This window comes from Polypterus senegalus, chromosome 9, assembly GCF_016835505.1.
Source record: "Polypterus senegalus isolate Bchr_013 chromosome 9, ASM1683550v1, whole genome shotgun sequence".
Classification (NCBI taxonomy): Eukaryota; Metazoa; Chordata; class Cladistia; order Polypteriformes; family Polypteridae; genus Polypterus; species Polypterus senegalus.
This window is the reverse complement of record NC_053162.1, coordinates 182,031,511-182,059,320: the sequence shown is the minus strand read 5'-3', so window position 1 is coordinate 182,059,320 and position 27,810 is coordinate 182,031,511. Positions and strand designations below refer to the sequence as shown.

General features: G+C 39.0%; 1 protein-coding gene across 1 annotated transcript in view; it reads right to left on the bottom strand.

Annotated features, from left to right (window-relative positions):
* zbtb34 (zinc finger and BTB domain containing 34) overlaps positions 1 to 16,567 on the bottom strand; it is a 62,862-nt gene extending 46,295 nt beyond the window's left edge. Inside the window, exon 1 of the mRNA XM_039764460.1 lies at positions 16,461 to 16,567. The gene's annotated coding sequence lies outside the window, so the exon portion shown is untranslated. The remainder of the gene's footprint in view (positions 1 to 16,460) is intronic.
* Between the last annotated feature and the right edge of the window lie 11,243 nt (positions 16,568 to 27,810).

Sequence of the window (27,810 nt, the reverse complement as noted above, 5' to 3'; positions counted from 1 at the left end):
TTATTTCAGAGAGCATTCCAATTTAAATGACAGTGTACATAATACTTAATACAATGTTGTTTAAACCTGTTAAAACTTGTCACCAGTGAAACTGAGATATGAAATTGAATATAAATGGTCAAGAGAGGAAAAGGTTAAAAAAATGTGTAGTTAATACTCAATAGTCATTCAAGATGTTCACTTCATCAAATACTAATACCCCACTGGGTTTTGCTAGACTCATGAAGACCATATTAATGGGAAAATAAGCACACTCATGAATCATATTAATGCCATTTTATACTGCTAAAACAACATTTGAAAATGTCCTTCATGCTCGTGTCAACACAGGGGAAATTATTCACTAACTTGTGCGTTACTAAGCCTGTATATAAGCACTGCAAGTTAATGAATGCAAGCCACAAGGACACTGGTGTTAGTCTCCATCATGAACATGAAAAAAAAACAAAACAGACCATATTGAAACCTACCGTAAATACAATAAAAATATAAATTAGCTGTAATCTCCACAACTCCTCAGAGTATACATGAAGTCATCATATATTTAGGTTTAAGCCAACCATTAAGGATTGTTAGCCGAACATAAAGAATGGCTGGTGGCCTTTTACAAAGGAAAAAGGGAAGGGAAAATAAATAAATAAACAAACACAGTGCATCTCAGTTCAAGTCAAGCAAACGTGAACAGCTCATTATCCTGGGTTCATGCACAGTTAACTACTTTCACGTCAGGAGCGTATAACGAGTGTAGAATCGTGCCTAACAAATTACTGAAATAGACTTCTCAGCTCTGTCTGACAAACTATCAATTTACTGTCTCAATGCTGAATCTTCAAGTCATCTTTTCCTTGTGCGGCTATGCATTATTTGAATGAAAGATGGAAATGAGACTCCAAATGCTTACAACCGACGTAACGGAGCAGTACACTGGCAATGGCTGGTTTCTGCCTTGTACCTAGTACTGTTAGAATAAGCTCTGGCTCAATGTGATACTAAATTATATTAAGCTGATTTAGGAATATTATGTTATACCAACAATAACATTTTTCAGAGGTTAAGTTGTATCTAGGTAAAAATGATCTGTTTAAAATTTTGCACCTCATTTTTCAACTGTTAAGTAGCTGAAATCACATTGTGTTTCACTTCTCCTTCTCTTTACATTTTCTCTTTCCACATTGCAACACATATCTTTTTAATCTCTTTACCACTAATACCATATCTGCCCGGGAGTCAAGTCCTTCTGTCCTGCCTCTGCCTCCATTGTACCTGTCCACCTAAGCAGCTGCTAATGCAATAGCGAAATTGTTATCTTATCATACTTCCAGCCCACTTCTCTTACTTTTTTTTTTTTTTTATATAAAAATCACCATAAATCATGGTCAGTTTCACAGCCACACACATCAGACGGCCAAGTGCACTGTAGCCACAATGACGAGCCCGCAATCAACTTTAATATACTGCCAAGCCATGAAGTACTCTCCTTCCACCTGCAACTAAAAATATTTTAATGTTAACGAGTCAATCCCCAAATGCATTGCATTACCTAAGACGACAAAACTATATTACTATCTTGCATAAGGTTTATATTCAAACTCTATAAAATATTATCCACATGGAACCTGACATTCAAGATAACAATTCTGTAGTTTGTTAGTCCATTACAAAGGAAACTGGGCATAAGCAGGTTCGACAGCACACGTACTTCTTACAAGTGTACACATGACATAAAGAACATTTTTTCTCCTATGAATGTATTTTATCTTTAAACTTCACCTTCCCATTTGGTGCTTTAGGAAAAAACAAAAATGTATTTATAGACCCTGTACTTGTACACAACAACCACATTTATTTATATAGCACATTTTCATACACATAATGCCACTCAAAGTGCTTTACATGATGAAGAAAGAGAAAAAAGACAAAATAAATATGATTTAAAATAAGGGAACACTAATTAACATAGAATAAAAGTAAGGTCCGATGGCCAGGGAGGACAAAAAAAACAAACAAAAAACAAAAAAACTCCAGACGCCTGGAGAGAAAAAAAAATTAAATCTGCAGAGGTTCAGGGGTTACGAGACCACTTAGCCCCCTCTAGGCATTCTACCTAACATAAATGACACAAGTCAAAGAATGGCCATACCAAAGGCACATTATATTAACATTAATTTAAGCACTTGAAAAAGTACCACATAAATAAATATCAACTGATATATGAAAAAATATTTGGTAAAATAAATGTGTCAATAAAATAAGGGCTTTTGCGTCTGTAAGAAATTTCTGTTGGTATCATTTTTCAGTTTAACCCTTTTAATGATTGTATTATACAGCCCACAGTGTCCAAAGTGACACAGTAGTCAAAGCCCTCATTACTTTATAAATAAGAAGACACTCGTACATATTACACATTTATGGTTCACTCCACTTTCTAAAACTATTCTTTCCAGTATAAACTGGAACAAAGTTAGAACCCAAGGCCAGTGTTACAGTACAGGACTCAACACAACCTTAACAACGGCAGTAGCTGAATGTTCTTGTCTCAGTGGGTGCAAATTATTTGACTGCTGATTACAAAACTCATTCAGACCTTTTCAGCATGGCTCCAAATTTTGTACTGTACACCAGAATTACTGAAATGTTTTAACAAATCGATATGAAGCACACCAGAACAACAACACCACTTATTTCTATAGGACATTTTCATACAAATAATGGAGCTCAAAGTGCTTTACATGATGAAGAAAGAGAAAAGAGACAAAGTAAGAATTAAAATCAGAGAACACTAATTAACATAGAATAAAAGTAAGGTCCGATGGCCAGGGAGGACAGAAAAAACAAAAATAAACTCCAGACGGCTGGATAAAAAATAAAATCTGCAGGGGTTCTGAGGGCACGAGACCACCCAGCCCCCTCCAGGCATTCTACTCATGGTATTCAGGGATCTTATGGAAGGACTTGATGGTGACGGTCACGTGGACTCCTGGCCTTTAATCTATCAATGTAGGACATCACGGTGCTTTTATTTGGTGGTGGGGGCGCAGGTCGCCATCACAGAAATCCGGGAAAAGAACAGAAGGGGTCAGTCGGGATTTTGGAGCCACCATGAATAGTAATGATAATTAATTGAATATACAGAGCATGAGGATTAAACTAAAATGAAGTTATGAGAAAGCCATGTTAAAAAAGTAAGAAGAAGAGGAGCACAGTGCAAAAGTAAACAGAACACTGAGAACAAGTAGGTAGTCATTAACTTTACTGTAGTTTGTGCTCTAATATAGAAAGACAAATACAAATCGTTCACCAACCACCTATGCCTTTTCCAAAGTTCAACGACGCTCTCCTCTATTTGCACAGATTAAAACAACTGCAGTCCTGGTTTCCTTGAAGAAATCATCAGCGTTTACCACAGCATTCTGATAGAGCAGAATAGATAGAGATACCCACAGTAGGAAATGCCACTGTTTGGGTCACATGAACATTTCCATTATAATTGGGGGTTTTCAATTACTACTTTTGTGAGTTAATTCATACACATTTTGAAATCTTGCTTACTGATTTTGAAGATTACTACTATTTTATATATTGCTAATCAGGGAATTTTAAAAAGGGAAAAACTACCAATTCATTTTTTATAACATTAATATTCAAAAAACGAATTAAAATACATTAATAACTTCAATAATAAATAATAGTAATAAAACACAAAAAGAAATTGTCAATAAAAAACTCTGGATAAGTAAAAATTAAAATCTTAGGCACAATAACGCACAAAACCTGAGTAACAGAGCTAAATGCAGCTGCACATTCAAAAAACATACAACTTTTGCAGATTCACAAAACCAGATTTTACTTTTTAAACTGCTACTTAAATGAAAAGCTGAAGCAAAGTAAGGAATGCTCTTAGTTTAATAAATACAGCATAGTACTACGTCACAGTGTCTTTATTCTTTCTTGTTAGATTATTTTCAATAAATATGTCCCTGAAGAATTGACAATGCTAAATTGGCTCTAGAGTGTGTGTGTGTGTGTGTGTGTGTTCACCCTGTGATGCCCTTGCGCACTATACTAATAGAGACAACCTACAGCACCTCCTGCAACTCTGGTGTGAATTAAGTGGGTTACAAAAGGACAAGATGTCTCCCAGCAGTTTAATGTACGGTGGAGTTTCTGGACAGCCTGTGTGAACCCGTATTATCATGACAAAAGCTATGGCTGTGCTGCTATGTGAACATGTAGACATGATGTAATGCAAAATTGTAATGCGTCGATATAAACTAAAAAAAATATATATATATGCCGACAGCCCTTTCTGAAAGTTTATATTTAAATGGATATTAAATCTTTTGTTGTGGTGCTGCCCTATTCCTGCTTGAACAGGATTTTATAACAGAAAAGACTGGTTTGAAAAATGTAAAGAGATGCGTTGGGAAGGAACGTTATGTGCAGGGACTTCAGTATTCCCTTGTTGTCCAAAAAGATAAAATAATATTTAGTTGAACAAACCACTTGGTATGATGGTCTGCACAATAATGAATAAACAGCTGGACTGGTTTATGAGTATAGGGGGATTTCTTGGGGAAATTTGGTTATAATATAATACACAAGACAATATAAAAATAATAGAAATATTTAAATAGCACATTGCATTAAATTGATTTTACATGGACCACTAAACAGCAAAAGTATACAGTGAGTTATCTTTAAAGTACAGCTAAAAATAAGGTCTAACAAATTAATTAAGGAAAAGTAGCCTTCTCCGTATGTGCTAATGAACTAACTAAATAATACTGCCATTCTGTATATATGATACCTTCCAATGCGGGCTGTTTTTCAATTTTCATAAATCATTTTAAAAGATGTATTATTATTTTAGCCATGCGTCTCTGAAGAACTCAAACCATAGGGTGGAGCACCAGTGCAAACATCACTTAACTAAGTTTTTTTTTTACCTGTTATCATTGTCACATGCCTTCACTTGGGAGACAGCTTGAGGGCCCCGCTGATGGCAGTTATCTGCCAAAGCAGCGGTTAGCACTGTTTGCAAATGCCTTCTCTCCTCCTCCCTCCGCAGAACTGAAGACTAAACAGCCATTCCACCTCGGACATCACTTACGTTGTTCACCCTCCTGCATGGAAGCCATAAGGCCACCAGTTCGGCCATCCTTGAGTTATTTCTATTTTGAACTTGAGTCTGAAAAGATGTTTTTGCAACTTACTGCATGATTTTTTGTGTTTTATGCAAATGTTTAATTATACGTGTCATCAGGGTGGTGCACAAACAAAGTCAAGCTGTATAGAGGAGCCAAACAGCATATGTGCATTTTTCAAAGCATGAATTTTGAAATGCACATGGCCTGGAAAATGGTTATGGATTTTCATTTGTTATATAATTTTGCAGTAGCAGCGGTGGTGGAAACTTTTACAGTAGCGACACGCTGCTAATTTTTTGACGTGTGAGAAACATTGAGTCACTATGCTTTACTGTTTGTGGGTAATGCACTTCTAAGTGCCTGCTGTTTTTTTTTTTTGGTGAACATTTTTTTAATTGAACAGGTCACATTAAGTACATAAGGAAATAAGATGTGTGGAATTACAAAATCACCCATAAACCTGGTGACAGAAAGCCATTCCTTAAAGATGTGTATCAGGATATATAAAAAAAAAAACATTCAAGAGTCAACAGAAAAAGAAAATGGATTTTCCAATGTGGGGGAACCCCTGCTCGACTGTACTGAGAGACAGAGAATGAGGAAAGGTCCAGGAGAAAATAAAATATGAGGTGAGAGTGGAGTTTTGACAAATAGGATTGAAGAAAGAGAATCTGACACATTACTTCAATAAGAAGAGACAGTGGGACATACAGAGGAAGGGTGCAAAACATTAAAAGAGAAAAGTGATAGAGAGGATCAATGGATAAACTCACTGCAAAATGTTTACATGAGGGGCAAGATACAAGTGATGGACAGATTTAAACAGAGTAAGCGGATAACTGGGCTTTCTTAAAAAGAGTGTGATATTCTTAAATATGGTGTTCCAAGACAAAGCAATGGAGGATAATAAATCACAATATCAAATTAAGAACAAAAAGGCTTAAATTGAAGGGAGCAAGAAGTGGGGCGAATGTTTTTTCATGTGGTGAGAAAGTATGGGCAAAGACAAAAAGCAAATGAGAAGGACGAGGGAAGAAAAGTGACACAGAAGTCTAGAAGACAATTCATGTTAAAGACAAAAAAAAAAAAAAAAGAAAAACAAATGGAAAGGATGGAGAACACGAAGAGAACTGACTGTTGACTCTCACTCACACACCCAAAAGAGATTTATGTCATAGCAAGTCAGAGAAAGAACTGTGGGGACTAATAAGAGCATTAAGACTCAATTACTGGGGGTGTCATTACATGATTAACGGTATAGGTGTGTGTGGTCTAGAACTTACTGAGATTTTCTAGAGATTACATAAATAAAGAGTATTACTGAAAATCACAGGAATAGTCATGTAGTGTGATGCTGGCCTAACACTGTAGGAATGGGCTCAGACAGGGAGCAACTCTGTGAAGGAATTCAGCTTATCAGAGGACATGTAAACTTCCCATACTGGTCAATTTACAATACTGAATGCTTTTCAAACACAGCTTATCCTCATATTAAATCTCTCGATTATATGTAAAAAAATATCCTGACGAGACTTTTTTGAAGAGATTTTCTTCAAGTCCCGCGAGACTCTGGCCATGAGATTTTTTCAAGATGAGACAAGACTTTTTTTGAAGAGATTTTTTCCCAAGTCCCGCAAGACTTTGGCCATGAGATTTTTTCAAATCACGCCCTCGTCTCAACCAGATTCAAACACGCCCACGGTACTCTCACCTCTCATTTGTGTGAATGCTTTTGTCAGGCTTTTCTAAGAAACAGTTCCTGCTCTCGCAGCTCTTGTAAATTTTAACGTTTTCTTCACTTTAAGTTCCCTATTAAAAGAAGACTTATTATGTCCAAATCTTATTGAACAATTTCATCCAGAAGGGTTATGAACAGAAAAAATTAGAACATGGGCAATCCTAGCACTGAGAAACAAAGAAGTCAAACGAATGAACGCCATATCGACTGGTTACATGGCAAATTGGTTAAATCAATAGACTAAGCTGAAACAGATGGTGGTGAGTGTGCAGAAGATGAAAACATCAACTTACAATATCCCAAAGAATATCTACAACTGTTAACACCGTTCGGCCTTCCACCACACGAATTACTGCAGAAAGAAGGATGCATCCAAGAAAGTAATGTAGTACTTCTTCAGCAGATAACAAAAGAGATCTTGATATGCCATTCATATTAAAACAGTAACAGTTTCCCATTAGAATAGCTTTTGCAAAGATAATTAACAAATCACAGAACCAAACATTCAAAAAAGTTGTTTTATTTAATAGAGAGAATGAAACAAAATTCAATCACGGGCTGTTATACATTGCGTTGTCACAATAAAAGTCCAAACACAGAATCAAAATTCGAAGCGATATTGATGAAAATTTTATTTAAATAATTGTTTTTACTGAAGTTTTACAGGAAAAGTGTAAGTTTAAAAAGTCTTATCGTGTTAATTTGAAAGCCAAAAAGAACGAAACCATACTACTCAATGAATAACTCTAAAGCAACTTGAAACATAATTTACTTTCAAATTATTACGTTTTATTATTTTTTAATATGGTTCATTACTCGCTGTAATGTAAAATAGTTCTGTTATGCATATTTAACAATTCCCATGAAAATAAAAATCTGTTTAAATTGTCCACTCGCATCCCCATATGCGAGCAGCAGATCTGCAAAGAGGCTAGAGAGTAACACAGTCCTGGGGGTTGGCACGCGAAGCGAGCAGGGGGCAAAGCCACATAGTATAATGGAAAATAACTCCAAAACAATTATGCTCCTTCCAAATATTATAAAGCACAATTTGCAGCAGCTAGAAACTAAACAGAATGAACAGGCCACCATCTCTAAATTACAAATGAAGATGTCACCTTGATGTCACCTTTGTTGCTTTATCATGCACTTTGGGATGATGTTTGTAGTGAAATCGGCTATAAAACCTGACTGATGTGTAACATAAACCAGTATAATGTCACAGCAGTTAGACATACTACCTCAAGGGCAATAGAACTCAGCTGCACACCCAGTTGTTGCTCCATGTAACATCTGTATGTTTTAATATGTTTAAGTGTCCCCAAAACAATGCAAAGGTATTAATATCAGGTCAATTAGAGACTTTAAATTGGCCCAGCTGGACCAAGTACAAGAATATTATGCAACTAATTGGTACTGTGTCCATAATTAGATCTTTCCTCATGCTCAACGCTGTCAAACTCTAGTCTTCACGATTCTGTAAATTATAAAAGTTTAAAATGACGAAGTAAGGACTGATCAGAATAGCTGAGCATGAGAGAATGCCATTACGAGTGACAGGTCACAGCATGAGATCATCATAGGATTACAACTGCAATCACAGACTTTTGTCTATAATGTATGCTCGAACACTTCCCTAGAAGGGAAATGAAAGTCTTGGATTTTACTTAACAAGGGCAGACCTATAAAAGGGTTATTTCCATTGCATTTGCCATCAAATAGGTTTTTTTACTCTCTTCAATTATATAGCAAAAGTGAATGAAATATAATGAGGCCAAACACATGATGTCTGGGTTTTTTGAGCTGCTTACATTAGAACATCACATTAATAGCTGGACAGTGCATGGGTCTGTGACGTGTAACTTCCTGCTCACAAGTGTACAGACAGTTCGGTCCAACATGTCATGCAGAGTTGCTTTTCTCTTCATGCTACAAACCTGGTCATCCATCTGTTAATGAAACCAGCTTAATTAAATTCAAGGTTCACAGAAAGCAGGAGCCTTTCCAAACAACTGGAACTGTTGTTGTCTTTTATAAAAACAGTGGCACTGAAATTCGTTATGTCTTTCATACTTGAACGATTCAATGTCCCAATAATCCTTGAGTGTTCAAAAATACTATTTTGCAGACAGCCATATCCAAAGAAACTGACAAAAACATGTGTTAAAACACATCAGAGTGATTTGTAGTGAAGTAAAAATTAGCAAATGGAGAATACACTTTTAAAGGAAATCACAGGAGGCTTAATACTACAGTTAATTGCAATGTTATATGTAAACTAGCAGGCTACAAAGCACAGTTAATGTTTGGTGGATAGGGTGGACTAGGAGAGGGTGATAAACCAGTTGATTTAATATACAGGATGAAATCATTCTTGCAGAACTTACATTTAGGAAAAAAATATATATATATACCGCTGTGCAAAAAATGAGTCGACAACTTGCAAACATATCATAATGTAAAACATGTCCCATCAACATAACATGCAAATTTGGGCATGCAAAAATGAAATGGGAAATGTGATTTTCTGTCAGTGTACTAGTGTGTTAAAAGTAATATCTCGGTGTGTGGACTTGTATAAGTGAGCCTTCCCTTTCAAGGGTTATTACCCAGAGTTATGAGAGGCACAACCTGACTGAAGAGTTGATGTTGGATTTGACCACCATAAATTTTGTCTTAGACGAAGGGGGCTTGTCAGAGTAGGTTTGTTTAAAGCTGCTGGTGTGAAGCAGGGAGGGAGGACAGGGGGGAAAAAATTGTGTGCTTGGAGGCTGTGCGAGGAAGTGAGAAAGAAGCTGTACCTCGATACGTTATGCCAGGTATCAAATAAATCTGATAAGCAGAGCATTATATAAGCGACTGATTAGAGGCATGCCAATCAATCATTAATACATTTGGTAAAAAAAAAAATTTAAAAAAAGTTCCGTCTGAAAATGTGTAGCAATATGCTACACCAGTAGCTACCAAAACTGTCAGAATTTTTTAATGTACAGTGATCTTGACTTTCAGCCATACCAGATACTGCTAGGTGTTGGAAAAGCTGTATCTATGGAGAAGGGGTGGAAAGTAGTCATCAAGTACTCTGGTAACTGGTACTTTAAAAAAAAAAAAAGCCGCTTATTACATTCTTCCTGGAACTATAGTGTTCACACATATTTAAAGTTAAAGTAACAAAACATAAGCACTTAAGCCTTTCCCAGTAATGTGTTTACCCTATAAGATGTAAAAAAATCCAACAATGACGCTCTGCCTGGAAATGAAGAACAGTTTCTCAAGAAAAGAAAAAAGAAACAAAATGTTTTTTAAGGACTTACTTAATATGGAATATTTATAGATATTGAGAGCAACATAATGATCAGTATGTACAATAGCTAAAAAGTTCATTTACAGTGAAAACAGCATGTTAAAGGCCTGTTTACTTCATGTAAATTATGAAACACAAACGTAGGCCCCAAAGTTTTGACTCGCTTTCCAATATGAATGATATAAATATTTTAATGTCAAATAATCAATTATTGAATTTAGTGGCCACAATATTCTTGAACATAGTCCATGTGTCTGGAGCTCACACAGTCATAATTTATGAATGGATCAACCAACTCTGACTAAATTTAACACATTTATTACAATTCTGAGAAACCATTGCATTGATTTTGAACAAAGTAATATCAGAAGTTCTAGTTTAATGAATACATTTTATTTTCTTTTGGAAATACCTCTAAAAGTTCACATTTTGGGGTAAAAAAAAAAAATCTTTCAAGCTGAGGTTCTAAAAAGCAAACTGGCCTACAAACATTTCTATAATCCGTCAATATTTCTATCCACTACTGCTCTTCCCTTGTAAAATATTTTCAACAGAGCTAGCTTTAGTCAGCTATGGCACCACTACTTTGTTTCTTTTACACAAAACAAGTTTCAAAAACGCCTTTAAATAAAATGTATACCGTATTTAAACTTTTTTTGTAATTTTTCCAACTTTTTTTTAGCCGTGAAAGTAATCAAATCATTCTATGTAATAGCTCATTAATTGACAATGTATTTGCTTCTGTGCACTGAACACCAGTGCTCTTACATCAGGACATAAAGGTGCAGATTAGCTGGCAAACGAGGGTAAATAAAGTATGCAGAAAAATGTGTAAGAACAAGGATTTATCTTTTTGTTAGCCGATGTAAACACACCCATATATTACAAACAGGTACATTAGTAGTTTTTATGAAATTATTTAATGTCTCTTGTTTAAAGATTAAATCAAAATTTCAGGCTTTACCATAAACTGTGAGTGGTCAACTGGTAGTCCCTTGTGCATGTGTGTGTATATTATATATACAGTTTATATAAATAAATAAATATACATTATATATACAGTGGTGAGCAAAAGTAGGTTTATAGTTGTGAGTATGTGAAACAGTTTATTCTTTTTATTCTTACATTCTTAATAAATTATTATTATATTGCCCATTTGTTTGTCATATTCTTATTAAAGTGTGCTTGAGTGTAGCAATCACAACCTGTATGTCTTTTTCCAAACAGACAAATGCAAGCCCATTTTTGCCCACCCCTGTATATATAAATATATATATTTTTGTATATATACGCACACATAAACACACATATTTATATATAAATCACTGACTGTCTCACAAAAACAACTTTTGGCTAGTTATTTGCTGACCTAAGTTGGAAAACAGTTTTCACTAATGGATCAGTCTCATGGTCCAGAAAAATCCAACTTCACAGAAACCTAAACTTAACTGAGCAAAAACAAACAACACCATGACACCAATTTAATAGTCAGCAAGGGAAACCTCACAGCTTGTCTATGGGGGCTGCAGAATAGTGAAGTTGGCGGCATGTCCGGCTGCAGGTCAGTGACACTGTAGTTCAACAAGTCCTTCCTGTATCTTTTTTTTTTTTTTTTTTAATATTGATCTAATTTACGTTTAATATAAAAGTTCATATGCAGAAGAATAATTAAGTACAGTAATGTCAAAAAACAAATATATACTATTATATAAAATGACATCTTACTATAGAAAAAAATGAATTATCCCGCATTGTCTTAAGAAAATGTAACATATTCACATTACACATTCTTGATTATTGATTCTCGTGTATTAAGATATGCATTTATTTTATAATAGAAGGAGGTCCCCATGCTGCCCAGGGTGGAATAAAATACAAGTCAGTGAAACTACTCAAGGGGAAAATGCCGGCCCCAAACCAAAACCTCACTGGCTAAACCCACCGTGGAACTTTGTAAGCTGTGCCAAGTCCCTAAAATGCCTCCTAGGGACTTTACCTAATTAATAGACCCTCAAGTGAAAAAAATGTTCAAAACATACCCCATGGTCTTCCCCCTGTACAAAAGGAAACTGTGCAATTTTCGGTTGAAACAGGTTCAATGGTGTGTATTTTGCATACTGAACAAAGACACATTCAGCTTTACGTATACCACTAGCTGCGTTACCCAGCTTACCCCTGGAAACTTCCTAATAGAAAATGCCCCGGTTATACATAGAGTAGAGGGCTGATTAGATGTATCAGAAGCACTACGTAGTGTACAGTATGTAACGGAGTACATTCCTGTACGCAATATTTTCCCCCATGGGGTTTGCAGCATTAGTTCACTGAAGCTCCTCACTCTTGAGCATGCTACACACAATGGCACACGAGTAAAACATTCCTGCTATAGATCAGTTTTTCTAGTGACTTCGCTTTTGTTGGTGGTCTTTGCAAAACACAATCTATGCAGAATCAATTCTTGTTAACTTTTGAAGGCTTTTCCAAATGCTGACTTTGAGTGGTTTTACACTTATTTGAATTATTCAGAATTCAGTACTGTATTATGATCTTACAGTTTTGAATGGTATCCACTTCTGACTTGAAAGGTGCAATGTAGACTGTGGATGTGAAAGAAGTTCCATAAAATTAAGACAGTCTTGCAGTTTTTATTTTAGTAAGGTGTGCCACCTTTTATTAACATAACCATTTTTTTAAATCTACCAGAATTTGGTAATGCATGCTACTAATTACTTATTTGGCAACTTTAAACATCTGAGGTAAAATTGTTTTGTTTTTTTCCCCATCTGGAGCATTAGCAGCTGAAGTGATCAGCTCACCATCAAACAGTATCAGTAGTGGGACGTGAACTCACAACCTCAGGGTTTGAAGTCCAAAGCCTTAACCACTACACCAAACTGCCTGCCTTCAAAACACTTGTTTTATCACCATTACTTCTTATTGGGCCGACACCATTATCCAACCCACCTTAAATAATCTGAGATGCAATTTTTCTCCATTTCTTTTAGTTTTCACATTGGCACACTGACAGGTGAAGTCACTTGCTCAGGATCACACAGTGTCATTGGTGACATTTGAACTCACAACCTCAGGGTTTGAAGTATTAACCACTACACCACACTGCCTGCTATATTTATCTATACTGTAAATATACAAGCAGACAGAGTGCTAGATTGATAGACGGATTGGTAGTGGGCTTGCCTAACAAATACAAGGGCAGAAAATTTGGGGAAGAAAGCAGAAAAATAAACAAGTGCAGTGACTAGTTTCAGCACACTTTGAAAAAGGCGGTGATAAACAATATTGATTGGACATAAATAAAAACAAACTTTGCAGAAAAAACAAAAATCACCAAGGGGACCTCCAGTTAAAAACACCAACAGGGGAATCTTAACTGACATGGTAAAAAAGGCATAAAATAAGGAAAAGAAGTTAACAATCCCTAAGCCTGTGCTGATTTAATTCTTGTTCGTTTTTGAATGCTTTTCCAAATGTTTACTTTCCAGTGGTTTTACACTTAATTGAATTATTTACAATTCAGCATTTTTATCTTCCCATTTTGAAGGGTATCCCTATCTGGTTTGCAATTTAAAACGTGAACTGTGTAAGGAGCTATATAAAACAAATTGGCTGATACATTTATCCAAGGCAACTTACAGCATCTCAGAAGCAATAGATTAGACTGCTTTTGGTTTTCCCACTGGAGCACTGGCAGTTGAAGTGACTTCCTCGTGGTCACACAATGTTAACAGTGGGATCTGAACTCACAACCTTAGGGGCTGAAGCGCAAAGAATTAACCAATACGCTACACTCCCTGTCTGCAAAATATTCTCATCATTATTATCAGTTGTTTTTTGGCTGACATGTTTATCCACGACAACTTAGTACATTTGAGATACAATGGATTACATCCCGCCCTCCCAACAACAAGAGCTCAGGCAGGTAAAATGACTTGCTCACGGTCACACAATGTCAGCAATGGATTTTCAATTCACAGCCTTTGGCACTTAAAGTCCAACACCTTAACCACTGTGCCATACTGCTTCGCCTTCAAAAAATTATCATCAGTACTAATTACTTGGCTGACGTCTTTATCCAAAGCAACTTACAGCAATTGAGACATAATAGATTGCATTTCTTTTAGTTTTCCCACTGGAGCACTGGCAGTTGAAGTGACTTCCTCACGGTCACCCAATATCAACAGTGGAATTTGAACTCACAACCTTAGGGACTAAAGCGCAAAGCATTAACCACTGCACCACACTGCGTCGCCTGCCAAAAAATTATTACTAATTAATAATCGTTACTAATTACCTGCCTGACATCTTTACTCAAAGCAAATTACAGCTCAGACAGGCAAAATGACTTGCTCATGGTCACACAATGTCAGCAGCGGGATTTTAAATCCCAAAGGTTTTGAATTCAAATCCAAAGCCTTAACCACTATGCCACACTGTGTCGCCGGACAAAAATGATTACTAATTACTTGGCTGACTATTTTATCCAAAGCAACTTACAGCATCTCAGATACAATAGATTACATTTCTTTAAGTTTTTACATTGGCGCACAGGCAGGAGAAGTGACTTCCTCATGGTCTCACAATGTCATCAGCAGGATTTGAACTCACAACCTTAGGGACTGAAGCACTGCGCCACACTGTCTGTCTGCAATATAGTCTCATCATCATTAATTGTTTTTGGTTGACATGTTTATCCACACCTGACTACATTTGAGGTACAATTGGTTACATTCCCCCCCATGGTCACACAATGTCATCAGTGGGATTTGAATTCACAACCTTTCGAATTTAAAGTCCAAAGCCTTAGCCACTATGCCATACTGCTTTGCCTTCAAAAAATTATCATCATTTAAAAAAATCAACAAGGGGACCTCCAATTAAAAACACCAACTGGGGAATCTTAACTGACATGGTAAAAAAAGGCATAAAATAAGGAAAAAAGTTAACAATCCCTAAGCCCATGCGGATTCAATTCTTGTTCATTTTTTAATAAGTAATATTATCATAATATTACTAATTACTTGGCTGAAGTCTTCATCCAAAGCAACTTACAGCATGTGGGATACAATAGGTTACATTTCTTTTTGGTTTCCCTCATAGTCCCACAGTGTTGGCATTTGAACTGCCAACCTTAGGAACGAAAATCCAAAGCCTTAACCACTATGCCACACCATCTTGCATTCTTTTATCTTGAAAGGGTGTGCTCCCTTAATTGAACTCAACCATTCTTGAAATGCCTGTATTTGACAATGCGTCCTGCTGAGAAGTCTCTACAACGTCAGAATCGATCGCACATGAATATATTAATCAAAGACTGAAAAATTATAAGCAGCACATCGTCTCTAAACACACCGTACAGTACCCACACATTGCTTCGTACAGAAATGAAGTCAATATGAAGGCACGGGAAGAGCAGATGTGCTTACGTGCTTGCAACTATGTGGCATGCAAGAATTCAAAATCGCATTCACCTCAAAAGCCCATCACGGGACGCGTCTCTCTCTCTCTCTTTTTTTTTTTTTTTGGTTGTTGTTGTTGTTAATGTTGCTTTTTTTCTATCTAACCGAACATGACAGCTGACCCCACCCCCTCCCCACTCCATTTTACGTCGCTTTGGGGGTCGATTTCAAGGCAACAGTCCCGATCGCAAATTCCTGCACCAACCTCGCAAGGCCTTTCCAATCCTGTCCAGCGATCGAGGAAAAACAAAATTCTCCACGCTCCTAAAAGCCCCTTGGGCGTCGCTAAAATACGCGCATACACAATGAGTGTCATGCCAAACAGAAGTAGACAGTCAATAAGAGGACACCCCGAACCCTCGAGGGGGACCTAATACAAACTACTGATGACCCCCCCACACACACTCCAACACGCGCATTCTTTGCATCGAGGAACTGCAGTTTTCTGCCAGCTAGTCAAATATTAAATAAAAAAAAAAATGCAAGACGTTTCGATAGCCTACCGCGCAAGCAGCTCTCGCTCCCTGGAAAGGTGGAAGAAGTTGTTTCCCAGACGGAGTGCCTGTTCGCTTTGGGCGCTCGTGACGCGTTTGATTCTTGCTTCACATGAAGTTGTCCCGCGGAAGGCTTAGGCTAGGAGTTGCTGACGTTTTGGCCAGTGGAACTACCGGAGACGACGCGGGGGCGACCCCACACCCTCACCCCGAGCGCCTCTCTTCTGCGTTTCCCGCCTCCTTCCCCCACCCTTCTCTTCTCTGCCATTGAGAGAGAGAGACAGCGACTCGATCACTTACCTGCTTTTGTCTTCGGTGCTCGCTGTCGTGGCTTCTGTTGTTTGGCGAATGTTGACGGTTTTCTTTCTTTCTTTTTTTTTCTTTGCTCTGTTAAATTTCGCCCATCGCCCCCCGCAGCGTTTCGGCTCTCAGGCCTCTTGCTCTCGCAGCGCTCATCCCCAGCCGGAAGTGAATGTGTCAATTCCCGTGAGCGCAGACTTCCGGGTCGGCGGCGTTCGGGTATCGAGACTAGGGAACTTAAGGGCGAGTTCGGGGCTCCGGGCGACGGGGTAATGTTTTGGAATATTTCGAGATCGTCACGGTCGGGTCTGTCCGATGAGGCGACAGCGGCGGGGACTCCGGAGAGGTTCGTCCATTGCGGGAAGTACCGGTAACCCTAGGCGAATACCCGAGCGCTTTCGGAAAGGCTCGGCGTTCATCTACAGCACTTCCACGAATCCGATGCCGAAGGAGTTTCATTTTCCTTTTTGTCAGTTAAATGGCAGCAGGTTAGTCAGTAACACTTAACCAGCTATGTTCAGCTATTTGTATGTGCCTAAAGACGTGCATGTTAAGATTCTTGACTTTCCCCGTGTCGAAGAGACGCCGTTTTACTGGATGCGGCCGCTGGAAGCGATTTAAAGGCAGGGGTCTCCAACTCCGATCCTGGGGGACCGCAGTGGCTGCAGGTTTTCATTCTAACTCTTTTCGTGATTGTTAAACATTTTTTTTACTGCTAATTAACATCATTTTAGATTACTTTTTAAAAAAAATTAAGTCCTCTGAATTGCTTCATTCTTTTCCATAAACGGGAAACAAAATTGCTATATGAGGTGAGCCATCAGACCACCAGCTAAGCTGGACCCTTAAACTCCAACCAGTTTCATAATTACAAGCCGATTCTTGTTGTTCATTAAACCAATTGTTAATTCATTCAATGGCTTGTGGCCGCTCTCATTTCGCCTCAGCAGACATTTATTTAAAAAAAATAAAAACACCCAAAATAAGCTTTTTGAACAGTTTTTTTTCCAATCTGATTTTCGTCCTAAATACAGCACAGAAACTGACCAGGTCAAAATCACAAATGGTCATCTCCGGGCAGCTGACATGAGACTTTTCCCAATTCTTGTACTTCTTGACCAAATCGCTGTATTTAACACCATATCTCATCAGATACGTTTGAAACGACTGGCTAGTTTTGGAGTCTGTGGCCTTGTCTTCCAATGGTTTTCTTCCTACCTCGCTGATGGGACGCAGTTTATTCAAGTAAAGGGCTTTAAATCCGAGAGTGCAGTCGTTACTCGGGGAGTTCTGCGGGGTTCTTTTTTGGAGCTGCTTCTTTTTCTCATTTACTTCTTCCCAATAGGTAATATTAAATTTCATCCTTATGCTGATGACACAACTTATCCACTAAATACACTTCTGTTTTCCCTCCAAATACTCTTAACGGCATGTCTCCAAGACATAAAGTCATGGATGACTCCCAATTGTTTTTAAATAGCAATAAAACTGGTTCTAAATCTATGTTCGCTAAGGTAAACCATCCTTCTTCTAGTTTAATTAACAACATTAACACAAACATCTCTTCCCAGGTTAAGAGCCTGGATGTCATTCTAGACCAGGGGTCTCCAACACATCGCTTGCGAGCTACTGGTAGCTTGCAACCCCTTTCCAAGTAGCTCGCCAAAGGGTTAATGAATCCTACATAAATTTGGACACTTGATTAGTCAAATTAGGGGTGGGCGATCTTTCCAAAAAAATCATATCACGATCCACAATCTGAATTGCAATCTATCTTTTCATTGTGGCAGACAATTAAGAGACTATCCAGACTCAAACTCATCAAGACCTAAGTAACACTTTATCAAACAAAGTTGAATTCAATTGTTCTCTCGTTTGCAAGCTAAGCGGAGTTAAGGAACACGCCCTGAAGCTGGCGAGTGAGTGAGGAAGGCCCCTCCACTTGGCCCACTGCCTTTTTGCGGATTCGCGCAAATAAATCGGTACCACAAGCGAAATATGATACATAGCGAAATGAGAGAAGTCACAAAATCAGCCGTAATGTTTAAGCAAATCACAGAAAAAAACCCGATCTAAATCCATTAAGTAGTTCTCTCGTGAAAAGCAGACAGACAGACAGACAATGGATTTTGTATATTATATATTAGTAAACCTTCAAAATAATGTGCAGTTAAAGTCTCAACAGCATTTCTGGAGCTTAGTAGAGCCTGATGATTATAAGAATCTTCACCAAGCAGCTCTGAAAATGTCTGCTTCGTTTGGGTCTCCGTACCTCTGTGAGTCAGTCTGACATGAATGTCATGAAATCAAAGTTCAGAACACGACGGACAGACGAACATTTAAATGACTCCATAAGGGTGAACCTAAGTGGCTACACTCCACCAGACACCTTAGTGCCAGTCATCTGAATAACTAAAAAAACACATCATACATGCAACTGGACCTGTGAATAAAGTGACACAGTGACATGTGACAAAACGTTTGTTTTGTTTTGACAGCCTTCATGTTTTCATTCAGTAGTGTTAGATACACAAGAAAATGCATGCAGACATACAAAATGCACGTGCAGGTGAACTAAATATTTTTTTGTGATGTTTTAATGCAAAATGTGAGTTGTGGACACCAACATTTTGCAAATGTTCAGGCAAAACAAGCTTATTCAGTTTGTTTGGGTTGAAATAAAAATATGAGAATAAATGTTAGAAAACACGAGTAGCTCTCAGCCATTTTCATTTTGTAAAAGTAGCTCTTAGTGGAAAAAAGGTTGGAGACCCCTGTTCTAGACAGTACTCTTTCTTTTTCTTCCCATATAAGTAATGTTTCTCAGACTGCCTTCTTCCATTGCCGATACATTTCTAGACTTCGTCTTGTTCTTACGCGACACAGTGCTAAAGTACCACATCTCGCATATATTACTGTAATGCTATTCTATCTGGCATCCCACAAAAAACTTATTCATTGCTTACAACTTATGCAAAATTCTGCTCCTAGGATAATAACCTGTTCTAAATCCACTGAACATATTACACCGATTCTCTCCGAACTTCACTGGCTCCCTGTTTACTACCAAATACAGTACAAAATATCGCTCTGAACATCTACAACCTCGCTCCTCCCTATCTTGCTGATCTCCTATAGACTTACACTCCCCATTTCGCTCCCTCAGGTCCTCATCTGCATCTCTACTTCCTGTACCACACATCCAACTCTGTTCCATGTAGGGAATCCATTCCCGGGAATTTGGGAATCCCGCATGTCATTCCCGGGAATCCCGGGCTCCCGGGGATGACACAGTGCACGGGCATCTCACATGTGAACGGTTTTAGAACGACCAACACTTACTTTTAATAAAACTACTGCAATATGTTGACACAAATAAAAGACCAACCTTATCAACAGGCAGTTCATGCTGTCATTTAAGTACATGTATCTTTAGTTGCGGTAATAAGAGCGTAGAAAGCACAACGTCCTCATAGGTGGTGCAGTGGTAGTGCTGCTGCTTTGCAGTAAGGAGACTGTAGAAGATTGTGGGTTCGCTTCCCAGTTCCTCCTTGTGTGGATATCGCTTTGAGTACTGAGAAAAGAGCTATATAAATGTAATTTATTATTATTATTAACGTGTCCAGCGTGCGGTCGTCCAGGCAAGAGCGCACCTTCGTGCAGAAGTACACCAGCTGCTAAGAAAGCATGCTCTGCCTCCACTGAAGTAGGCGGCACAATCATCAGATACTAATACACTTGTTCTAAACAACACCTGCGCTTGCCGTTGCTCTGAAACACCGCCATTTCAGCTTTTACTGATGCATCCAGTTTCTTGTCATCATTCTGTGATGGCAAGTTTCTTGGCATAGATAATGCGGATGCAACATTCTGACACATTGCAATTTCAAGTTACTGTTCAAAGCTGTTGTCTGATGAAGTGCAAGCTGCAGCAATGGTGCCACCTTAATTATTTTCAACTATAACTCTGTTATTTCCTGATCAATTTTTACACACTATATATGCGAGCTTGGCCGTTCCCGTTTTCCTAGGAATTACAGCAGTTTCATTCCCTGGAATGAAAAATGTCCGGGAATCCCGGGCTCCCGGTAATCGGGAACCCTGGAATGTATTTCCTTAGTTCCATGGGAGCTCCGGCATTCTGTCATAGTGCTCCTCAACTCTGCAATTCTTTTCCCTCTCATATCCGTCACATTTTAAAACTACCCTCTCTTCAAACTGTCATACCAATTATAAATTTCACTCCGTTGAATGAATAGCCTTGGCACACAGAAAGAAGGTTTGGGGCAGCCGCCCGTGTACTTGAGCTCGGGCTGCAAAAGGCAAAATTAGTTGCACTGATGTGTACAGATTTGAGTCCGCCATTGAACTGAGGAAACATAGCAAGTGGTCTGGGTTTTAAGGCAGGTAATTGGAAGTGATGTCATCGTGGCCAGACCCAGACGTGAAGTCTTCATAGCTGGACCCAGAAGTGATGTCAGGATGGCCGGAACCGTACGTGACATCTTCGTAGCCGAAATCAGGCTGAATTTCCCGTGTTTGGTCTACAGGAATAACAAAGAAAGGGTTAGTGCACCCCGCCACCCCATGGCATGGCATGGAATTACCTTCATTTGGTCCTTTTAGCTGCCTCCCATGCATACGTGTGTGACAACTGTTACTGCCTGTTACCTTTGATGTTTGCTACTACCTCTGTACCTTATTGCTATTTGATCTTATCATCCTCTTTGTTTTTGTATCTTATTGCCGTTGTTTAATTTCATTGTAAGGTGACCGTGAGTGTTAAGAAAGGCTCGTATTAAATAAAGTATATTATTATTATTATTATTATTATTATTTCTCAAAATGTGGACTTTTTTTTTTCTTTTCTTTTTTCTAAGAACACCGGCAAGATGTCTTGTGGTCCAGGACAGATCAACATCACTGAGGCCATCACCTGTCTTTATTTTCAAATATTGTGTGATGGATGCAGGTTAGATGGTTGTGCGTCGGCTCATTTTGTATCTTGTTGTTGTTTGGCTGCTAATTAAGAAAAAAAGAAATAATTATGGGATTCTGAGTCTTAATGAGTAAGCCAGTTGAAATGAAGGCAAAAGAAGTTCATTAGGGGTAGTGATCAGCACAAAGTGGTCACCAATTATGAAAAGGGTCAGAACAAAACCCTGAAGCCACATCGGCCCTCCAGGACGGGAGTTGGAGACCAGGGCCATCTTAACAGAATTATAGGCCCCCCCGGGCAAAGCAGTGCACTCTACCTACACAACCACACATCAAGTCACAACATACAGAGATTAGCATGGAGCCCCCGGGCAACTGCCCAGCGTGCCCATGCGTTAAGATGGCCCTGTTGGAGCGGGGTTCAAGGATTTATTTAGTCATATTTACACACACACCAAAAAAAAAACTTCTCGGTTGCATCCTGTTGCCAAAATAAAATAAAAAAAAGAGATGACAGGTTAAAAATGTACATGGAAATTCTAAACTATTTATGTCATATGATAAAAGGTCATGTGCTAACCACTTGTGACAGTTGGATAGCGCATTTTCAACCAAAATAATCACAAGATACATAGGAAAACTTTTGCACTTCTGGAAATCTTTATTATCTCCGATGTTCTTTGTTTAATAGACGTATGCTACCTGGGAAGGAAAGCATTTTTGGAGCACTTGGTGTGGGTTTTTTGAAGCGATTGCCATCCCTGATTTAATGAAGTTAAGTCGTGTGTGTAATGGGTGTATGTCAGCAGCTGTGATGATGTCTGGTGTTTTTACCATTGCCTTGTGACACACGCTTACCAAATCTTCTGAAGTGCCCTCCATAATGTCTGGGAATAAAGGAACGTTTTTGTGTGATATTGCCCCCCCTGCTCCACAGATTTTAAAAATACAAAAAATTCAGATGTGAATAAAGTACACATTGCAGACTTTCATTGAAGGGGATTGGCAGGTCTATTAAAAGTGTTCATATTTAGTTCTTTGTCTTTTACCCCCTGTATGCAGCGACTGCTTGAAGTCTGTAATTCATAACTCTGCACCTGGTGATGTCCATCTTCTCTGGTGAGGCTCTGCCAATAATGCAGTCATCTTCAGCTCTTGTTTCTTTCAGAGTCTTGTCCCCTTAAGGTTTCTCTTCAGCATGTGACAGGCCTGCTCAATTAGATTTAAATTTGGTGACTGACTTGGCCATTTTCTTTGGTCTGATAAACTCCTGTGTTGCCTCAGCAGTATGTTTGGGCCCTTATCTTGTAGGATGAAGCGGCGTCCACCGAGTTTGGAGGCATTTCCTGGAATTTGAGCAGATAAGATGTTTCTGTACACCTCAGAGTTCATCAGCAGTTCCATTATCAATGAAGAGAAGTGTGCCAGGACCCGAGGCAGCAATATACGCCCAAGCTATAACACCCCCAAGATGAGGTGGTCTGCTTTGGATCTTGGACAGCTCCTTTTGGTCTGCACACTATAATCTGGCCATGTTGTGCAATTGAGACATTTTTAAAAAGAGATCGGCTGTGCACTTCACTTTACTTCGTACACCTCTGTGGCAACCTTTCAGTCCGAGTGGCATTGATTCACCTTGGTATATAATCACCAAGCCCTCTTACTGACGCTATTGATAGCTGATGTGCAGACCTGTAGAGTAGACAGCTAGACAATAATATCTCAAAAAGTCACACATTAGGATCGCTTGTATGCTTTCACTATACAGAAGCTTATTTCATCCAACCACCCATTTTCATTATTTAGCAAATGTACTGTCGTCACACATATGCGCATTGGGTGCAGCTTAAATGCTCAGATAGTGGTAATTTTCTACTAGAACACAAGATGGCGCTGTTAACTGACACCTTATCTCTTCCTCCCTCTGCAGACCAGGGACCTCATGTGTAAACGGTGCATACACACAAAAATGTTGTGTACGCCTGCTTCCACTATCACTTTGAGGTGTATCAAAACTAAACTTGCCGTAAAGCCACGGTGACAGTAGATGGCGCCATACCAGCACTCAGCCCGACACAGACAGGTACAAGAGGCACACTGATAAAACAAATAAATGTTTTTATTTTCTTCACCTCGTGGGAAAATGCCTTCCTCGTTTCCCACAGGCACAACACAGTCTCAAGCACAATACTTAATACTATTTACTTTTTCTTTGTTTCTTATTCTTTCTCCTCCACTCCTCTCCGGCAAGCTTTGTCTCCCTCCTCCTGACTCTGGCTCCCGGAGTAATGATTGCTGGCTCCTGTTATAACGCACCCAGAAGTGCTCCAGGTGCTCGTTGACCTAAAACCCGCCCAAGAGGGCTCAGCAGCCGTTGCAGCACCCCCTGGCAGTACCCCCAGATCCCAACAGGGCTATAGATAACTCCAACTCCCATGAAGCCCTGCTGGAAACCGAGCACCACTGCAACCCATGGGGGCTGCCTTTTAACATCCCGGGGGAGGTACCGTTCCTTTTCTGCCCATGCTTGCTCCCCTGGGTCCTCTCCGTGAAGAGGTGTCCCGGCCAGACAAGGACCTCGGCCGTCTGTGACACCACACACATTTTCACGGCAGCCTCACACTATGCGTATGCACCTTTCTGCTCGGTTTTGCAAACTGGTGTCGCCCAGCGTCAAAAGTAGTGCTACTGTTTCTGTGTGGACTCCCTTTTTTTCAGATTCGCCTCAGTGAAGCGGGATTTATCAAATACAGTATTGGCCCCCAAATCTGAATGCCCCAGGACTCAAATAACTAGGAACCTGAACGAAAAATGTGAGAAAATTTTGCCCCGGAATCTGAATGCTTCTTTTGAATCCGAACGCTCAGCACGTTGCTCGTGTTTGTTTGTGCGTACGTTTCCCCAACACTCTGGCCACCCATACGCTTTGTCGTTCAGTTTGTAGTGAGAACATCTTGTGTGATTTTCATTGCTATTCTGGCTGCTAATTTTATGCTTTTGTGCCTGTTTTGTGTTATTTTTTTTTTTATATAATAACAACTTTGTGTATTCGCCATGGGTCATAAAAGGTGTAGTGAGGAAAATAAGAGTAAGAGGAAGGCTACAATTTTTAATTTTATTAATTTACATTTTTATTCAAATATTATTATTATTTGTTAATATTTTACCTTAAAATCCAGTGTATTTACTGTTAAAATCATTTTGAGAATTCAAGTTTGTGGGACCCAGGAACGGATTAATCAAGTTTCTGTTATTTTAAAGGGGAAAAATTGTCTTGAAACTCAAACGGTTTGGAACTCGAACTGGGTTCTGAAACAGATTAAGTTCAGATTCCAAGGTATCACTGTACACCAAAATGAATTCCATATCATTTCCAAACTTAATTCACTTGATTGTAATCATTCTGTAGCAATATAATGGTGGAGGGAATGGCCAAGATATTCCAACTACCATGGCTGCTTTGGCGTTTTTAGAAGACATTGCAAATGGAAGAATTAGAAGAGAGTGCATATTTAGAGATGATGATGATTGGCTTCTAAGTCGATTTCGATTTCCAAGAGCTCTCCTGTCGGCGTTGTGTGCTGAACTGGTGCCAGCTTTACAAAGGCAGACTTTGAGGAATTGCGATCTACCTGCTCCTTCGCAAGTTCCACAGGAGCTTTTCAACGTGAACTTGACGACCGATCGGGTATTTGTCAGTCATTACCAAGTCGCGGCATGCCAGATCTATAGGACGGGATTATCTGCTTGTCATCCAGATAGAAAATATTTCCTTACACTGTGGTTGAACTGGCAAACATTAAAGCACAATTTGCAGCAACATCAGATTTTCCAAATGTAACCGGAGCGGTCAGCTGCATGCACTTTACCGGACAAGTCACATCAGGCGGGGATGAATCACCAAAACTCATTTACATTACATCATCTATAGCAGGAGAGCCTAGAAAAAAATGGTAACTCTACACAGTCACAGGTGCTTTTTTCCAACAAGTGCAGCAAAAGGCAAACAGTCCTTTTAACTCTTTCATGGCTAATTATATGTTTCATTTTCTCCCAGGTCTGAATATTTTTCCCAAAAAGTCAGTTTTTTAAAATGCATACAAAGCAAACACTATACAGGTGCCGGTCATAAAATTAGAATTTCATGACAAAGTTGATTTATTTCAGTAATTCCATTCAAAAAGTGAAACTTGTACATTAGACTCATTCATTACACACAGACTGACGTATTTCAAATGTTTATTTCTTTTAATTTTGATGATTATAACTGACAACTAATGAAAGTCCCAAATTCAGTATCTCGGAAAATTCAGAATATTGTGAACAGGTTCAATATTGAAGACACCTGGTGCCACACTCACTCTAATCAGCTAATTAACTCAAAACACCTGCAAAGCCTTTAAATGGTCTCTCAGTCGAGTTCTGTAGGCTACACAATCATGGGGAAGACTGCTGACTTGACAGTTGTCCAAAAGACGACCATTGACACCTGGCACAAGGAGGGCAAGACACAAAAGGTCATTGCTAAAGAGGCTGGCTGTTCACAGAGCTCTGTGTCCAAGCACATTAATAGAGAGAGCGAAGGGAAGGACAAGATGTGGTAGAAAAAAGTGTACAAGCAATAGGGATAACCGCTTGTACCCTGGAGAGGATTGTGAAACAAAACTGTGGGGGAGATTCACAAAGAGTGGACTGCAGCTGGAGTCAGTGCTTCAAGAACCACCACACACAGACGTATGCAAGACATGGGTTTCAGCTGTCACATTCCTTGTGTCAAGCCACTCTTGAACAAGAGACAGCGTCAGAAGTGTCTCGACTGGACTGCTGCTGTGTGGTCCAAAGTTATGTTCTCTGATGAAAGTAAATTTTGCATTTCCTTTGGAAATCAAGGTCCCAGAGTCTGGAGGAAGAGAGGAGAGGCACAGAATCCATGTTGCTTGAGGTCCAGTGTAAAGTTTCCACAGTCAGTGATGGTTTGGGGTGCCATGTCATCTGCTGGTGTTGGTCCATTGTGTTTTCTGAGGTCCAAGGTCAACGCAGCCGTCTACCAGGAAGTTTTAGAGCACTTCATGCTTCCTGCTGCTGACGAACTTTATGGAGATGCAGATTTCATTTTCCAACAGGACCTGGCACCTGCACACAGTGCCAAAGCTACCAGTACCTGGTTTAAGGACCATGGTATCCCTGTTCTTGATTGGCCAGCAAACTCGCCTGACCTTAACCCCATAGAAAATCTATTGTGAAGAGGAAGATGCAATACGCCAGACCCAACAATTCAGAAGAGCTGAAGGCCACTATCAGAGCAACATGGGCTCTCATAACACCTGAGCAGTGCCACAGACTGATCGACTCCATGCCACGCCGCATTGCTGTAGTAATCCAGGCCAACTAAATATTGAGTGCTGTACCTGCTCAGACTTTTCATGTTCATACCTTTTAGTTGGCCAACATTTCTAAAAATCCTTTTTGCATTGGTCTTAATTGATATTCTAATTTTCCGAGATACTGAATTTGGGACTTTCATTAGTTGTCAGTTATAATCATCAAAATTAAAAGAAATAAACATTTGAAATACATCAGTCTGTGTGTAATGAATGAGTCTAAATATACAAGTTTCACTTTTTGAATGGAATTACTGAAATAAAACAACTTTGTCACGATATTCTAATTTTATGACCGGCACCTGTATATGCCTTTAACATTAAACATTAGCTTTCTAAGATCGGCTGTCACACTGCTTACATACTTACTACACACCGTCTAACCGTTTATATTCTGAAGGGCGCTTTCTGGAAAAGAAACATCTACCTGCCTTTCGTTTTTGATTTCCAGATCACTTGCATCAAAATCAGAGTTTTATGAGTCAGAGTCTCATTCAGCAATAATAGCAAAAAGCAAAAAAATAAAATTAATAATGCCCACAGAGGATTTTGCTTTGCACATTCGCTTTGCTGTTTTGCCCAATGCCATTCTAGATGTTGTTTACTCTACGCTCCTCACACACACAGGGATTCGATGTCAAGTCAATGAGTCTAACAGTCCTCCTAGCAAAGAGGGTCTACCGTTAGCGTGATGGTGAGTTTTGTCGATGTCTACAGATGATTATTTCCCTCTGCCCCGGATGTCAACTAAAGTCAACATCCAACCTTAACCCCTGCTGTCGACAAAAGTTGACATCAGCCCTAAAACAACAACATTTATTTCTATAGCACATTTTCATACAAAAAGTAGCTCAAAGTGCTTTACATAATGAAGAAAAGGAAAATAAAAGACAAAACAAGAGATTAAAATAAGACAACATTAGTTAACATAGAAAAGGAGTAAGGTCCGATGGCCAGGGTGGACAGAAAAAATACTCCAGACGGCTGGAGAAAAAAAAAAAATCTGCAGGGGTTCAAGGCCACGGGACCGC